Source organism: Schistocerca gregaria, chromosome 1, assembly GCF_023897955.1.
Source record: "Schistocerca gregaria isolate iqSchGreg1 chromosome 1, iqSchGreg1.2, whole genome shotgun sequence".
Taxonomy (NCBI): Eukaryota; Metazoa; Arthropoda; class Insecta; order Orthoptera; family Acrididae; genus Schistocerca; species Schistocerca gregaria.
Window position 1 is genome coordinate 718,714,500 of NC_064920.1, and position 17,041 is coordinate 718,731,540.

Sequence of the window (17,041 nt, forward strand, 5' to 3'; positions counted from 1 at the left end):
GTAACAGTAACGAGTATAAAAAAGTTTTTCCATTCCACTTTTAGGCCATATTTCTTATACGAGGGTCAGTCAAAAAGTAATGCCTCCTATTTTCTTTCTACGTTTAATTGTCAGGAAATTTAAATGCAATTACATAGGTTGAAAACCACAACATTGAGGATCATTTTGTCATTTTTCAATGTAATCTCCGCCCATCTCTACAGTTTTGGTCCATCTTTGAACAAGGGCATGTATCCCAGCACGGTAAAAATCACAGCTCTGCTTCCTAAGCCATTGACGCACGGATGTTTTGACGGCCTCCTCATCTTCAAAATGAATCCCACGATGAGCTTCTTTTAGTGGCCCGAATAGATGGAAGTCTGATGGTGCCAGGTCAGGGCTGTATGGGGGATGAGGCAAAACTTCCCATCCAATTTTGACAATCTCGTCAGAGGTGTGACGACTGGTGTGTGGTCTTGCATTGTCATGCAAAAGAAGAACATCTGCCATTGATTTTGTTGAGCGAACTCGCTGAAGACGTGCTTTAAGTTTTTTTAGGGTTGTGACGTATTGAACAGAATTTATTGTGCATCCCTGCTCCAAAAAATCAACCAGAATCACACCCTCTGTATCCCAGAAAACTGTTGCCATAACTTTCCCTGCCGATCGCACAGTTTTGAATTTTTTCTTCCTCGGCGAGCTTGTGTGACGCCACTCCATTGACTGCCTCTTTGATTCGGGTTCAAAAAAATGCACCCATGTTTCGTCCCCGGTCACAATTTTTTTCAGAAACTCATCTCCCTCCAAACGGAAGCGCTGCAAGTGTTGGGAGGCTATTGTTTTCCTTGCCTCTTTATTCTGATCGGTTAACATTCTTGGAACCCACCATGCACAAACTTTTGAGTACCCCAATTGTTTAATAATCGTGATCACACTGCCTTTACTAAGAGAAATAATGCGACACACTTCATCTGCAGTCACCCGACGGTCACCACGAATGATGTCATCAACTTGCTGAATGTTGTGTGGAGTCACTGCACTCACCGGCCTGCCGCTCCGCTTTTCGTCAGTCAACGGTGTTTGCCCTTCAGCTTCCTTACAACGACGAACCCATCGTCTAACAGTGCTGACATCCACTGTCACAACACCATACACCTTCTTCAGTCTTTCATGAATGCGTATGGGCGTTTCACCTTCTGCATTCAAGAATTCAATCACACAACGCTGTCTCAAACGAACATCGATGTCGGCCATCTTACAAACTTCTGCTGTGCTGCCACCTGTTGACACAGAAAGTTACTACTGCAGTGGATTGCAGAAGAAGGTTTGAGGAATGGCGCCAAATTCAAATTTTTCACTTAACTTAATTTTTTTAAGTAGAATAAAAATGGGAGGCATTACTTTTTGACCGACCCTCGTAGAATTCGTTGTGTTCTAGTTAAAAAAACGTGAATGCAATGTTGCCTTCTCTACTAACAAGAACTTACAGAAAAATGTTATTCACAATCTCAAGTCCACTGTTGTCTCTATACACACCTTCAGATCTTATAAAATCATTTGTGATACATGCCTTGTTTATTATATAGGACAAGCTGGAAGATCTTTCAGTGCCAGGTATAAGGAAAATTTATTGGGAAGAGAGGCACTATTGTTCAATGTTCTATTTTTGGTGACCATCTGTTAGTTTATGGTCAGAAACCAAATAGTGCTGAAGAAATTTTCATTTGGCCCGCCAAGACACCCGTTAGGACTGCCCCTAGTCATCACACCACATGTTCACAGACTCTACCTGTTGATAGCTCGCCAAAAAGGCGTGTTACTTTACAATAGGTCGTCGAAGGAACTAGACATAGTATTCATTACAGCATTAATGACAAAGAACCTGTGGCTAGCGGTAGTTCCCACTCCAATCAATTTAGTGAGGGACATCAGATCAGTGACACCATACTGCAGTTATAACACTCAGTGATTGCGGACGCCTTTGAGGAGTGAATCTCGTTCACAAGGATCAAGTATCTGGCAGGAGGGATTGGCGACAATGGTGGGTTTCTAAGAGTGTGCATTCATGTCATGGAGAAGGAGCTCCTCAAGGTCGTTAATGATCCGCGATATCCCGCCATTAAATGCAGACGTTGCTGTGCAATGAAATGTTGCACTCCCTCAAAATTGCCTCTGGTATTGAAGAAGCAAGTTTTCATTATCTTTGAGGGGAAAATGGCTGATAATGTAGAGCACATTAGTCGCAAAGTGGCTTCGTGAATTCACCTTGAGAGCTATATTTGCCCAGGCTTCTGAGATGGAAGTTAGAGATCAGCTAAAGCACTCAGCCAAATACTACAGCTGGACAGCCATACACATGTCTATGATCTGGTAAACGGAAGGTTTAGCTATACACAGCTTCCTCAAGATATAGAATCCAAGCAGACATACATTAATGTCCAAAATAAAAACTATCAGGCTTGTTTTACATGGTCACTCCTGGCTTGTGAAAGGAATTACGAGAAACCCACAGCTTACATATTTGTATGGTAGATACCTTGACATTCATAAGTATTATAATTTTGATGGTACAGAGTTCCCTGTCAAGATCCAGGACATACCTAAACTTGAGGCTCAGAATACCACAATATTGTCTCATGTTGATGGCCTGGGGAAGAAAAGCAAGCCAGATGAGCAGGAAAAGCATATTGTTGTAGGCCACCTCCATTTCTCAAAATTTGCCACTGAGCATAAGATGTATGTAAAATGCCCTTATTCTCCTATGAGAAAAATAAGGAGAAACCAACTATCACTATGTTTGGATCAAAGATATGTTCTACCTTCTCGCCTCCAAACTGCGTAAACATGAACATAAACAGCGTATTTGCGTAAGGTGCCTGAATTATTATTTTTCCTCAGACAAGTCCTTAGTGGAGCATCTAATAGATTGTTCTTCCAAAGACCCAGGACGTATTGTTATGACTACTGAAAAAAAGTTCATTAAATTCCAGAATGCTCATCACCAGAATCGATGCTCGTTTGGTGTATACGCTCACTTTGAATGGAATCTCTCCTTGTCTCTATAACCCACTGTGATGGGAGCCCCTCAGCCTGAGATACCACCTTCACGCAAAAACGTGTACCATACTCGGCAGCATAACAACTTGTATGCTCATTTGATCCACGTTTTTACCACTATGGATTTATGTTGGGGATAATCCTGCGGTTTGGTTGCTCACTAAGGTTGAAAAACTCTCATGGGATTTTAAAGGCACTCCAGAACCTTGTTGAAACCCTATCTTAGGAGGATATGAAAATGCAACGATCTGTGTACACCGATGAGGAAAAGTTTCAACTTGTAACTAGGAAAGGAGATTTTCCTTATGAGCATTTGGATAATAAACCGACACTCAAGGAAACCAGGCTACCCAACTTATCCGCCTTTACCAGTAATCTCATAGGCTAAGCAAGGTCTAGTGCAGATTATGAGCATGCTGTGAATGCCTGGCAGGAATTATCATTCCCAAATTAGGTGAATACACATGACTATACATGGATAACGATGTGGCCAGCCGGAGTGGCCGTGCAGTACTAGGCGCTACAGTCTGGAGCCGAGCGACCGCTATGGTTGCAGGTTCGAATCCTGCCTCGGGCATGGATGTGTGTGATGTCCTTAGGTTAGTTAGGTTTAATTAGTTCTAGGTGACTGATGACGTCAGAAGTTAAGTCGCATAGTGCTCAGGGCCATTTGAACCTAAACTGATGAACACAGTTGGACACAAGCAGAGGTACACAATTCATTATTGTAATACCCAGCAGTACCTCAGCTTAGGAATGGAGCTAGGTAGAATCACCCAAGCTATCTCTTTCAATCTGACCCCTTGTTGAAGGTATGTATTGAATTAAATACCGAAAAGAGGGCGGGTGCAACTAGTGTTTTCAAAAAAGATTTTTATAAATTAATGAATAATTCCATCTTTGGTAAAACCATGCTGAATATAAGAAATGAACAGGATAACTTAATTAGAACTGAATAGTATCGACGTTGAGGAGTAACAAATTGCATCTCCAGGGCAAATTTTAAGTGGGTCACTATTTGCAATGAGAGCTTTGTTGCTTTATGGAGATGTCGAACGTTTCATAGAGTTTACGAAACCTATCTATTTGGGCCTCCCTCCCCTCCCCCCCATCAACCATGGACCTTGCCATTGGTGGGGGGACTTGGGTGCCTCAGCGATGCAGATAGCCATACTGTAGGTGCTACGACAATGGAGGGGTATATGTTGAGACGCCAGACAAACGTGTGGTTCCTGAGGAGGGGCAGCAGCCTTTTCAGTAGTTGCAGGGGCAACAGTCTGGATGATTGACTGATCTGGCCTTGTAACACTAATCAAAATGACCTGCTCTGCTGGTAGTGCAAATGGCTGAAAGCAAGGAGAAACTACAGTCGTATTTTTTCCCAAAGGCATGCAACTTTATTGTATGGTTAAATGATGATGATGTCCTCTTGGGTAAAATATTCTGGAGATAAAATAACCCCCATTTGGATCTCCAGGCAGGGACTACTCAGGGGGACATCACTATCAGGAGAAAGAAAACTGGACCTCTATGGATCACAGTTTGGAATGTCAGATCCCTTAATTGGAGAGGTAGGTTAGAAAATTTTAAAAGGGAAATTGAAAGGTTAAAGTTAGGTATAGTGGGAATTGGTGAAATTCAGTGGCTGGAGGAACAAGACTTCTGGTGAGGTGAATACAGGGTTATAAATAGATAATCAAATAGGGGTAATGCTTGAGTAGGTTTAATAATGAATAAAAAATAGGAATGTGGGTAAGCTACTACAAACAGCATAATGAACCCATTATTGTAGCCAAGATAGAAATGAAGCCCACACCTATAACAGTAGTACAAGTTTATGTGCCAGCTAACTCGACAGATGACAAAGAGATTGATGAAATTTATGATGAGATAAAAGAAAACATTCAGATAGTGAAGGGAGGAGAAAATTTAAGTCATGGGTGACTGCAATTCGATAGAAGAAAAATGAAGAGAAAAAAACATAGTAGGTGAATATTAAATTGAGGTAAGGAAAGAAAGAGGAAGTCACCTGGTAGTACTTTTTATAGAGCACAACTTAATCATAGCTAACACTTGGTTCAAGAATCATGAAAGGAGGTTGTATACATGGAAGAGGCCTGGAGATACTGGAAGTGTTCAGATAGATTATATCATGGTAAGACAGAGATTTAGGAACCAGGTTTTAAATTGTAAGACATTTCCAGGGGCAGATGTGGATTCTGATCACAGTCGGTTGATTATGAACTGTAGATTAAAACTAATAAAACTGCAAAAAGGTGGTAATTAAAGAAGATGGGACCTGGATAAACTCACAGAACCAGAGGTTGCAGAGAGTTTCAGGGAGAGCATTAGCGAACGATTGACAAGAATGGTGGAAACAAACACAGTAGAAGAAGAATGGGTAGCTATGAGAGATGAAGTAGTGAAGGCAGCAGAGGATCAAGTAGGTAAAAAGACGAGGGCTAGTAGAAATCCTTGGGTAACAGAAGATATGGTGAATTTAATTGATGAAAGGAGAAAATATAAACATGCAGTAAATGAATCAGGTGAAAAGGAATACAAACGTCTCAAAAATGAGATCAACAGGAAGTGCAAAGTGGCTAAGCATGGATGGCTAGAGGACAAATGTAAGGATGTAGAGGCATATATCACTAGGGGTAAGATAGATACTGCCTACGGGAAAATTAAATAGACCTTTGGGAAAAGAGAACTACTTGTATGAATAACAAGAGCTCAGATGGAAACCCAGTTCTAATCAAAGGAGGGAAAGCAGAAAGATCGAAGGAGTATATACAGGGTCTATACAAAGGCGATGTACTTGAGGACAATATTATGGAACTGTGAGAGGATGTAGACAAAAGTGAAATGGGAGATATGATACTGGATGAAGAGTTTGACAGAACACTGAAAGACCTAAGTCGAAACAAGGCCCCAGGAGTAGACAACATTCCATTAGATCTACTGACATCCTTGGGAGAACCAGTCCTGACAAAACTCTACTATCTGGTGAGCAAGATGTATGGGACAGGCAAAATACCCTCAGACTTCAAGAAGAATATAATAATTCCAATCCCAAAGAAAGCAGGTGTTGACAGATATGAAAATTACCAAACTATCAGTTTAATGAGTCACAGCTGCAAAATGCTAACGCGAATTCTTTACAGACGAATGGAAAAACTAGTAGAAGCCGACCTCGGGGAAGATCAGTTTGGATTCCGTAGTAATGTTGGAACACGTGAGGCAATACTGACCCTACAACTTATCTTAGAAGCTAGATTAAGGAAAGGTAAACCTACGTTTCTAGCATTTGTAGAGTTAGAGAAAGCTTTTGACAATATTGACAGAAATACTCTCTTTCAAATTCTGAAGGTGGCATCGGTAATATACAGGGAGCGAAAGGCTATTTACAATTTGTAAAGAAACCAGATGGCAGTTATAAGAGCCAAGGGGCATGAAAAGGATGCAGTGGTTGGGAAGGGAGTGAGATAGGATTGTAGCTTATCGCCGATGTTGTTCAATCTGTGTATTGAGCAAGCAGTAACGTCAGAAACAGCAAAGGACCTGGAAGAGCAGTTGAACAGAGTCTGGAAAGGAGGATATAAGATGAACATCAACTAAAGCAAAACGAAGATAATGGAATGTAGTCGAATTAAATTGGGTGATGCTGCAGGAATTAGATCAGGAAATGAGAAGCTTAAAGTACTAAATGAGTTTTGCTATTTGGGGAGCAAAATAACTGACGATGGTCGAAGTAGAGAGGATATAAAATGGAGACTGGCAATGACAAGGAAAGCGTTTCTGAAGCAGAGAAATTGTTTACATCGAGTATAGATTTAAGTGTCAGGAAGTTGTTTCTGAAAGTATTTGTATGGATTATAGCCATCTATGGAATTGAAACATGGACGATATATAGTTTAGACAAGAAGGGAATAGAAGCTTTCGATATGTGGTGCTGTAGAAGAACGCTGAAGATTAGATGGGTAGATCACATAACTAATCAGGAGGTACTGAACATAATTGGGGGAAGAGAAATTTGTGGCGTAACTTGACTAGAAGAAAGGACCAGTTGGTAGGACATGCTCTGAGGCATCAAGGGATCACCAGTTCAGTATTGGAGGGCAGAGTGCAGGGTAAAAATCGTAGAGGGAGACCAAGAGATGAATACACTAAGCAGAGTCAGAAAGATGCAGGTTGCAGTAGGTATTGGGAGATGAAGAAACTTGCACACGATAGAGTATGATGTAGAGCTGCATCAAACCAGTCTCTGGACTGCAGACCACAAAAATAACAAGGACAACAACAAACAATCTAGGCACATGTATACTGAACATCCAAACTCCACATGTACTAGTTCCACTATAATTTCGCTGAAACTTGTTTCATGGAACCAAAGTTACTGTTTAAGGATACAGATAGCTTCATCTATTGTGTAAAGAACTGCAATCTATATGAAGTAATGAGCTGCTACGATAATGAATTGGACACATCTGGACAATCCTTACGGTACTGTTCCTCAGAACAAGGAGGTTATTGGCTTAATGAAAGATGAGGCGAAACGATTGCCGATTGGGTCTAAGATCCAAAATGTTTGCATATTGTACAATAGATGGGGCCACCCAAGAGGCAGGCTAAAGGTGTGTAACGTCTGGCGTCACGTGTCCTCACGGTCGGAGACTACTTACAGTGCCTGTACAGTGGTGTTTGCAGTGCTCCACCCCAACCTCTGCATATGATATGACAAACTAGTATTCGATCGTAAGGTCATGAGCTGTACACTGTGCAGCAATCTAAAGTCGGATTGTCACTCCACGACGATAAAAGAGCCATTTGTCATGATAGTATCGAAATTCTTCCGTATTCACATTATTTATTTGAACTGCGATGTGGGATAGGGTACTCTGATTGTGTGAATGAGAGTGAGTGACTCGCTGAGTTAGAGCTTGTGCTCACTAGTACAGCTCTTTTATCATAGCATAACTATTGTGTGTGTGTGATGTATTGTGTGCCTGGATGTGTGATTGCTTATGTGTCCACCTGTTTTTGCATGTGAGTGCGTTTGGGTGTGGATGCCTGTGTAAATACTAATGCCCACATGTAAATATATTCTGTTTATTTTTTCTTAATAAATAGCAGGAATATATATATACTGCTAGCTGTCCCAAGTCATACTTCTTTTAAAGGTGAGTTACAGCAAATTCATTTTAGTGCAGCTGTTTGGGATGGACATTTTAGGGCCACCCACTTCAGTGTATTATTAAATTATATCAGTTGACTGAAGAGGAAAATGTTTAGAGCCACCCACTTCCACATATGAATAAAGTATTCTGTTTGAATGAAATTTCACTAGTAACAGTAATAGTATTAGTGAAAAGAAACTGAAGCCCTGCAATAGTTGTAATCAGTACTGCAACATAAAGTAAAAATTTTTTGCAACCAATACTATTATTTGTAAAACCAAGAACTGTAATGTTTGTACAAAAATTTCAAACAGTAACAAGGCCCGTGAAATTAAAAGCAATATTAATTCTTGTATTGTAAAAACAACCAGATTTGTGAATGTAAAGCAATATTACTACTGAGAATATTTATGTCTGAATAAAAAAATTGTTATTTGCTACCATACATCTTTGTTGTTAGTTCGCAAATCCCTAGCCTCACAAATGAATATAAAGGCTGGGCAAGATGCACAAGATATTAGTTTGAAGCATGAGGGAGGGGACGTTTAAGATGCAGAAAATCAAAATACATGAAATGTGACATGGGACTTTACTTATCGTTCTGCCAGTATTGGGTTATGGGAGCAGACAGAACATGACTATGTGCACTATATTGCCTGTGTTTGAGGAAAATCATAGGCACAGTATCCGAGGTAAACTACGTGAATGAGGGTGAAATCAGTAAAAAAAAAGTCATTTATTTCTCATTTAACTCAAAAGCAGTTTTCTATTTTCGTAAGCAGACAGAAAACTATTTTCACAAATCTCCTTTTTGAGCCAACGGAGAGCAGAACATCTGTAGAACTCCAGGTTTTGAATAGCAGGAAACTTGAAGATTCGACACATCAATGAGATTTTCCCCTTCACATAGATGGTGGTATCCATGTGGTTGAATAATCGAAGAGATATCACCATTTCTTTATAGGGTATGCCAAGGTCATCCCAGTGAATTCTATGGTAGAAATGTGTTAACCACTTTGCACTTCTCCACGTTTTAGCACAGTTTACATCTTTGAAAGACCTCGTTGATATCATGTTTGCTGAGAATCTCTCTACTATTCTGGCATCTTCTGTATACAATACAAATGCAACATTTTTAAATATGAACTGTCTATACTCCTCATAATGGTAACCCTACGCATCTGCAATGATGTTCACACCTTGAGATATCATTGTAGAACGCTCTGGGTGTGCCACAGCACCTGTTCATTTATACAGCTCATTGCACAACACTAGTGAGCAGAAAGTAAGTAGTTAATCAGACGGTCATGAAGAACAAGAGCATGCACTGCAATGTGTTCTGAGAAATTTACCAAAGATTCAAATTCTGTTAGTACATCTGTAGGTCCAGATTTAATTATCCTGTTTTTAGCAGTCTACTATAATGATTGGCGCCAGCTGCTTGAATTTCCATGGACTGAGTAAACCGTCTTCCTCTTCACAGTATGAAGTACGGAATCTTACATACATGAAACATGCCACACTGTACGTATTTTCATTCCACTGCAAGTGCAAATTATCATACAAGTCGAATTCGGAGTTCAGGTAAACTCTGGCATTAGTGAACCTGCAATTATCAAATTTGGTGGAATCATTTGCTATATTCTCTCTTCTATTGTTCTGAAACGCAAGTACGATGAGTCTCTGTGTCTCCAGCTGAGCGGAGGCAATAATATACCATGTTTGCCGCCTTGCAGTCGGTAACACAGGGTACTCGAAAACCTCCCATGAACGGAGAGGTAATTGTAGAAATACACAGGCATTCAGAACTTCGGTTGCTGCTCATCTAATGCTGAGATGTGTGGCATTTTCCCTATTATTGTTGATGACCTCGTTCTCCTCTTGAGCTCCTTGCATGTGTGAGTTGATATTCGTTGCACTCTGTGCCAAAGTAAGTTTCTTTTTAGCATTCAGAACAATTCTGCACATGTCTTCAAAGTATCCTATAAACAATTTTAAAGGCACACACAGTAAATGACTTGTACCCTTCCACTGTTCTATTCTTTTGCTCCTCTACGAACTATCCAGCATTTTCTAAATCGTTCAAACCCAAGGGAGAAGCAGAAACATACGTTTAAAGAGTTGATATTATGCCTATATTGTGTTTGTTGTCAATCTCGACCCTGTTAAGTTCATATGTTATCTCATGAAAAAGGAACACTGTAAGGTGTCAGGCAAATCCAACACCTTACATGAGTACCCTGACATGATAAGCAAATCAAGTAGTATGTCACATAGCTCCGAATAAATCGTGAGATAAAGTTAACCAAAGTAATACGAGTAATGAGTGAGCAAATGGAATACCACAGACTAACACAAGAATGCCTAAATGCATGTCATATCTCCCCACCGTGAGACAGATGCAGTTCTGAGGGGAGAAACGAGAACAGAAGCCAAGAGCAGAACCGTGTTAGGCTGGAAGGCCCTACTATAAGGGACAGACACCCAAGTCTCCAGCTAACCGCTAGGACCACCCCCCAGCCCATGTTAAAAGCTAGAGCCCTCCAGAAGAACAGTATAGATCTTACGATAACACAAAAAGGGCCACCCCAACCGCAAGTTTTACCGTGAGACTTTTTCGCGTCTCTGTTACATCGGGACCATCCCCCAGCCCATGTTAAAAGATAGAGCCCTACAGAAGAACAGTATAGATCTTACGATAACACTAAAAGGACTACACCAGCTGCAAGTTTTAGCGTGAGACTTTTTCGCGTCTCTGTTACGTTGCAAACTTTAAAAACATTACCCCACCACGAAAAGTATAACGTTTCTCATTGGATAGACAGAATTTTTGTAGGCGGAGCTTAAGGTTAACATTGAGACCCTGATTGGTCAGATGAAAACACAGCCAGATAGTTTTTTAAACCAACTTTGCTAATTGTAGTAAGGAGAAGTTAGGAGATAGTTGCTTCTGAGATGGCGAGGTGAGTGGAGCTGTGCTGCCTGCCGCCCCCTGACGAACACCGACAAGGTAATGAACGCACTCGATGCCGCTTAACAGTGCATAAAGCTTCACTCAGAACTGCAGAAGTCTCATCCGTTACACACTCTTTTTGCGTGTCGATCGTCAATTAAAGCTCGTGGTGTTCACATTTGCCACTTGAAGTAAAAATCTGAAACGCGATGATCTTTCTGTTATATAGTTATTGAGAAGCCACATCAGCCACTGTAATTTACGACAAAGGGTCACTGTAGACCATTTTGATTATAGATGTGATATGACGTAGGTCATCCTTTGATCCATTGTACAACTTGGAAACCCATTCAGGGAATATTCGTTCACATTTTTGTTGAACGCAGTTGGTTTTTACCATCCTGTATTAAAACATTTCCCTTTATCAATAGTGCAATTTATAAACAATATCTTGTGAGTGGAATAAAATTTCCAATGGTAAACTTAACTGCTTTTTCGACGTTATTTTACCAGCTAACTAAAAATAGTTTTTTGCAATGTTACACTCAACACAGATTGTACTGACAGTATATATATATATATATATATATATATATATATATATATATATATATATATATATATATACGCTTCTTCATAAACGTTAGGAGGAACACATTGCCAGATGCCTGCAAAGTAGGTATTAAACTCTTGGTAGCGATGAAGATTGTTGACCACATGTCCTCTGTTGGCTCTGGTGGCTGAAAGTCTCCAAATGAGTCGAAACAGTAGGTGTTATTTGTATTTTTCTTAACGCATGCCACCAATGGGTTCCTGGTTCCCCAGCAACATCTCAATTCACAATTGCACATTCTCCAGATTTCCACATAGTCTTCAGTAATATTTCACAAAAAAACAACATTGAATCCTGGAATGTCGATTTTTTCCTGGAGATCTTTGAAAATCTCTACTCTCTATAAGAATTAAAGTGATAGGCTCCGTGCTCGATATGTATGGTTTTTCACCATTGACGCTGAATACGAGGGTTGTCCAGAAAGTAAGTTCCGATCGAAATGGACACCACAGTGAAAACCAGAGACGTTATATTTGCAGTGGTTAGGTACACCTTCCACCTACTTCTCTACATAGTCGCTGCTCCAACTTCAAGTTTTGTTGTAGTGTTGTATCAACTTTCCAATATCCTAGTCATAGAAAGCAGCAGCCTGTGCTTCTGGCCAGTTATCTGCACTGATCTGCAGCTTGTTGTCTGTGGAAAAATTTTGTCTTCATAGCCAGCAGCTCTTGTGAGCAGATATGAGACCCAGGGGGAACCAATTACGGACTGTTCTGTGGGTGGTCAAACACTTCTCATCGGAAACGCTGCAGGAGCGTCTTCATTGCCCCTGCAGTGTGCGACCGAGAATTCGCATGAAGAAGGAACCGCTCGACAGTTGTGTTATGTGGGCTGCATGATACCAGCGAAATCTCTAACCAGGCCCTCGTACTTGGCCGAAGACGCTATTTCCTACGCATCTTTACATGCTCATTGTTCACTCAAAACTGAAAAGAGTGACGCGACATGATCGACGGGCATACTAGAGAGACTGCCCAACACATCTGTGCAAAGGTTTACCAGACGTTCCCAGTGGTTTCCATTTCGCGACAACAGAACTGACTTTCTGGAAAACCCTCGTATTTTGTCTATCCTATTTTCTCTGTGACGGTTAATGAAACTGGCAATAGCATCATAGTCTTCGTTGTGTAATTTAGCTGAGAGTTCATCGAAGGAGTCAGTAATTGGTTTAAATGTTTCTCACAGTATCTGCTCTCAATCCACATGTCCTAAACTCAGCAACCGTAACTTCTCTCAGGCGGCTTTCCATGCAACGATGAACTTATGATTAGTGACATCTTGTTATATATTAAGTGGCCTGCTTCACAGGCTGCACCTTATATGCGTTTTGCTCAACCATTACAGTTATGCCACGTACTTTCTTTTCAATTCCATCAACCGTTACCGCTATGTCGTCTACTTTCTTTCTCAGAATGACGCAGGTGTTCGTCTCTAGTTCGTTAATCCTACCACCTTATTCATTGATCAGTCTCAGAATGCTCTGGGCATGCTTTTCTAGCTCCTTAACTTTACGTTCAAGAGACTGAAATTCTCCTTCTATGTACAGACGCATTCTCTGTCTATGTAGAGCTATCCTCACGGGCTGAGTGTGCGAACTTGTCCATGGTATGATGTATACTAACACACTCATCACTTTTTTCATAGCAATATGTATATATATATATATATATATATATATATATATATATATATATATATATATAAACTCTTGGAAGTTTCCTTTGTACCCACCATCATTCAGTTTTCTTAACAAGAAAGTATATGTGTGATTCCAGCAATTTTCACACATCTTTACAGAATTACTGAATGACATATTGGTTCCCAAATGAGCCTGGTAAATGTGGTTTAGATTGGAACTGTCTTGTCTAGAAGCTATAATGAGATTTGCATTATCCCTCACCAACTGTTTCGAGGTTCTGGCATATGTATGATTCAAATAAAATACGACAATACCCACATGACAAGCAAATTAAAAAGATCGTAGAATTTGATCTTGGTTTTCCATAGCGACATCATGAAATATGAACACTGTGTTTGGCTTTACTTTTTCTGGCAGGAGGACTTGACTGCTTTGACTGAATGTCGTGTATGTCACACCATATACACTCTGCAGTATCTTTTACAGTAGTTGGAACTTGGGTAGAAACAGAGTTTTTGAAAATAAACATGAATGCTCAAAGCGGATCCCATTCAGATGTGTTAACAGTGACATGAGAACATTTGTCTTGACACAGTTAGACGGATCCACAGCTATAGCTCTTATGTTATCAGGAAGGAGAATTCTATTCTTCCTCTTCTTCTGGCCTTGTTCTGTACCATCACAGGACCAGTCACTAACCAACAGGTTAGATAACATTAATTTTTTGTTATTGATTACAATTCTTCAAAAATTTTACAACCATTCGACAATTGCTCTCTCTTTGGCTTGTTTGATGAAATTGTACTGATAACAAATTGTCACGTCTTCCTCGCAGCTGTCCATAAAATAAATTTCTAGAAACTTCAGATTATCAATAGGCATCGGCATCATTGACCCAATCTTATGATACAACTTGTCTTGGATCTTGTATAGTTTCAAAATTATTTCCATCAGATGTGAGATCACAAACTTTAGTTGCCCAAGAGGATGTCATTTGAAAGCAACAATTGAATTTTCGTGTCTTGCATAAAAACAATTTCGAATCGTCTGTTTCGCCAGTGAACAGTTATTGTTAAGGTTGCGGCAGCGTAGGAGGAGGTGACAGTACAACTTTTCCTAATACACAACACATACCGACTGCTTCATTGTGGAATTTTAATGCTTGACAATATTGGCATACTTTGTTCATCGCATAAATCGTAATTTTAAGATGTTCAGAGTAATCAATGTCTGGTGCATATTCGAACACAGCGTGAACGAATGATGCATGTGTTAATGTACAGCTGGTTTACTGCCTCTCTCTTTTGCTTTTTTGAATGTGTCACAGACGTTCATCATGCTGTTATCGAGATTGTTGTCTACGAATTTCTGCTGCTCTGATTCGTTGAGCTGCGTTCCTTGTCGTGATTTGTTCTTTCGATTCATAAGCTTTCTCAATACGCCTGTTTCATGCTTCTCTGCTACACGCATTCTTAAGGTTAGATTTTTTTCCATGGCATTATACTGAAATTGAAAAAATCACAAAATTTATTGTTTAAATAAACAAATAAGATCAAAATTAATGAATGATTAAATTAACAATTAACAGATTAAAAATCAAAATAAAATACAAATAATAAAATAGAAAGCAAGCAAGAAATACTTACATATTTTCAAGGTGGGATGAAGATCAACAGAAAAATAAATTAACTAGGAAATTTTATGTTATTGTAATTTTTCTGTTAAAAATGATAATAATATCCAAACAATACACAGCACAATTATAGCACAATACCCAGTAACATTATAAATATGATACACAAAAAATTTAAATAGCGTGGCTATGTCATAAACATAAACAAATATCTTGTGGAATAGATTGCAGCATCTAAAAATCGAAACACAGAACCATCTGCTGGATGTCTGCCCAACCTAGATGTCAAGAGATGAATTAACTTACACCACCATCTGTTAGGAATCATAGAACTTACAAATAAACACACATTACTGCTGTATAATAAACATTTAATTTGCAATAACGAATATTGAAGTCAATAATCGAGATAAAAACTATCCTGTCTTTCAAGTTGGACCAAATTGCACATGTTGCAAAATTTCATCAAAATCAGTTTTGTGATTTTGAAGTTTATCCCAGACATACACCATGACATGAGATTTATATCATACATTCGATATAGGGTGCAATACATCTGAACAATCAACAGGTTCTTTCTTCATCTTCACTCCTGCACAGAATTTACTGAATAACGGTTTCTTGTGTGCATGGATTTCAACTTTAATTTATCTCAAACTTATTGTTGTTCTTTAGTTTCTTTTCGCACTGTATTTATACGTAGGTGTAAATCGTCAGCATGCACACTATTCACCCAGAGATAGTCTACAATGTCTTTAAACACATTTTTAACACAATGCAACTGTCAGTTCAGTCTTTTCAACACAAAGGATAATGCCATCCCTAGACCGAACATGTTTGTAACAGCAAAGTGCTGCAGATAAATGATTTTAAACTGCTCTTTATTTTTTTACATAAATTTTCAATTTTTAACAACACACCAGTCATTGGCTTCTACAGCTGCTACTATACCGATGTTAAAACGCTCCCATAGCACTGATCCTGATGCTTGTCCTGACACGTTGGAGGCCATTACAGGCCCTGACAAGTCAGTAGTTATAACTCCTGATGGTCTGCCTACATCGGATGGGCAAGCTGCCGTTTTTGCCTATATCCTCTACATCACCATCAAGTAACGAGGTATCGCATTCCTGCCCGCCTACTGGCTCCTGAGGGATTTGGTGGGGGTGGAAAATAGTGCCCTCTGGTGGTGATATTATGAGCTAGGTCAGCTGGTCTCCGAACCTCAAGGTGACCTATGGCTCATTGTCGAATAGGGTGAAGTTGGATGTGGGGTGTTAGGTTATTTCAAAGGAAGTAGGCAGTTCCAGCACAACTATCCACAGAAGTTCTGAAACGCATCTTCACCCCATCCTACTGCATCGCCATTATTTGTCAAACATTATTTGCCCTACACTCAGCCATTTTCTTTTCTATCCGTTATTTGTGTAGGAGACACTGGGAGCAGTCCTCAGTTGCATGCTTCCATGTAGTGCACTTATTAAACTCCTCTCTGTTCATAACCAGCACCTCCTCAATTGAACACATTGTGCACTCATGGGTGCTTGCACAAGAGTGGGTTAATGTCTTGCCTCTTGCGCTTTGGAAGACTGACTGGGCTTTTCTTGAATGATCTGCAGTTCCAGCACAGACATTTATCGGCAAGAGTTGCGAAATGTAACTTAACCCTACCCTGCTGTATCATCATTATCTGATGAAGGGTATTCATCTTCTTTATACATTCACTGAATATCATCGCTTTCCAAGCAGCATGTAGGGAGCTATGGCCACAGTCCTCACATATATGTTTACAGCTAATATAACCATTAAACTCTTCCTTGACTGACACAGATATCTCGTGTTGTGAAATAGGTCAGTTGGTCTATGATTCTCAAGGTGAAAGAGCAAAATTTGATATTTTTGCCAATAAATTTGAATTTAACGCCATTTTTTATTTTCCTGCCGAAATTGCGATTTCTCCACCATTTCTTGGGGCGGAGGTAGGGAGGGA